The sequence below is a fragment of the Hippopotamus amphibius genome, chromosome 11 (assembly GCF_030028045.1).
Source record: "Hippopotamus amphibius kiboko isolate mHipAmp2 chromosome 11, mHipAmp2.hap2, whole genome shotgun sequence".
Taxonomy (NCBI): domain Eukaryota; kingdom Metazoa; phylum Chordata; class Mammalia; order Artiodactyla; family Hippopotamidae; genus Hippopotamus; species Hippopotamus amphibius.
Genome location: NC_080196.1, coordinates 65489909 through 65491708, shown reverse-complemented (window position 1 = coordinate 65491708; position 1800 = coordinate 65489909).

Genomic DNA, 1800 nt, shown 5'->3' with positions numbered 1-1800 from the left:
GAAATAAAAAGAAACAAACTACTGATACATGCAACAAAATTGACAAAGGTAAAATAGACTATGAGATTATGTCTAAGTGAAAGAAGCCAGATATAAAAGACTACACATTGGATAATTCCATGTCCTGGAGATAGGGCTGGGGTTTAACATGAACTGAGCATGAGGTTAATTTGGGGAGATGATCAAAAGTTTCTAAAATTAGAGTAGGTGATGGTTGTACAACTTCAGAAATTTAGACAATTACATTGGATATATTTGTGGTATGTAAATTATACCTCAATAAAACTGATAAAACTTTAATAAAGTAGAATTCAAAGAAAAAGTAGAGTGAATTAATAAACAGCTTTTCATATATTACAGAAATTGAATTTGCTCGCAAAAACATTTATGCATGCAATTATAACTCCAGTTCCAGGTGGTTTCACCAATGAATTCTACCAAACATTTAAGGAAGAAATAACACTAATCCAGAACAAAAATTCTATCAGTATTTTGGCATAAAAAAGAGGAAGAAACTTTCCAATTCATTTTATGAGTTCATCAATACCATGATAGCAAGATATCACAAAAAAAGCTTAAAAATAAAATTAAAGAGCAATCGTCCTCATGAGCATAAAGAAAAAAATAATTACCAAAATACTAGAAAAATGAATCCAGCAACCTATAAAAGCATAATAAAAAAGACCAAGTGGAATTTATTGTAGAAATGCAAGCTTGATTTAACATTAGCAAACCAATGTAACACAAAGTAACAGAATGAGAAAAAAAAATCTTGTGATCATCTCAATAGATGCAGAAAAGATTTTGATAAAATTTAAAACTCACTCATAATGGGGAAGGGCGGAACTCTTAGTCTTCTAGGAAAAGAAGAAAACTTTCTCAATCAGATAAAGGGCATCCACGAAAACCACACAGCTAGCATGATACTTAAGTGAAACATGAATCTGTTTACTCCAAAGTTTGGGAAGAGTAAATGTGTTTAGTCTGACCACTTATATTGCGAATTGCTGCAGAGGTCCTAGCCAGTACAATAAAGCAAGAAAAAGAAGTAAAATATATTAAATCAGGAAAGTAGTAGAACTATTATTTGTAAGCAACATAATTATAGACACAAAGATTCTACTTGACTCTGTAACACCAACAAATGAATTTAGCAAGGTGACAGTATACAAGATCAATATATAAAAACCAATTTTTTTCTATATACATCAATAAATAATCCAAAAATAAAACACTATTTCCAAAAACATAAAAATATCAAAACCAGGAATAAAAGATAGGAGACTATCTTCTTGGAGTTAGGATAAGCAAAGATTTCTTGGGCAATACTCAAAAACCCTAATCACAAAAGAAAAAAAAAAATCATGAAATAGATCTCATTAAATAGACCATTACAAAAATGAAGAGACAAGCTACAGCCAGGGAAAAATATCAACAGTCCAAACTCATCTTTGGTGATTGAATTCTGAAAATGGTTATTTCTGTGAGGGGTGTGGAATGACTGGAAATGGTGTAAGGAAACATTCTGAGGGTGATAGAAATGTTCTGTGCCTTGTTGTGGATGATCGTTAACTGAGATGTTTACAGTTTTCAAAAGTCATCAAACAGAACACTTGAGACCTATGCATTTTATTTTACGATAATTATACCTCAAGTAAAAAAAATGAAAACAAATTTTAAAAAAATATTTAAATTTTACAAAGCAAACACTCCTTGGCTGGGAAGAGAAATCGGCAATAAGCCTACAAATAGAAAAGGAGAAGGAATTAGATTTATGAAATGGAAATTAAATAAATGATT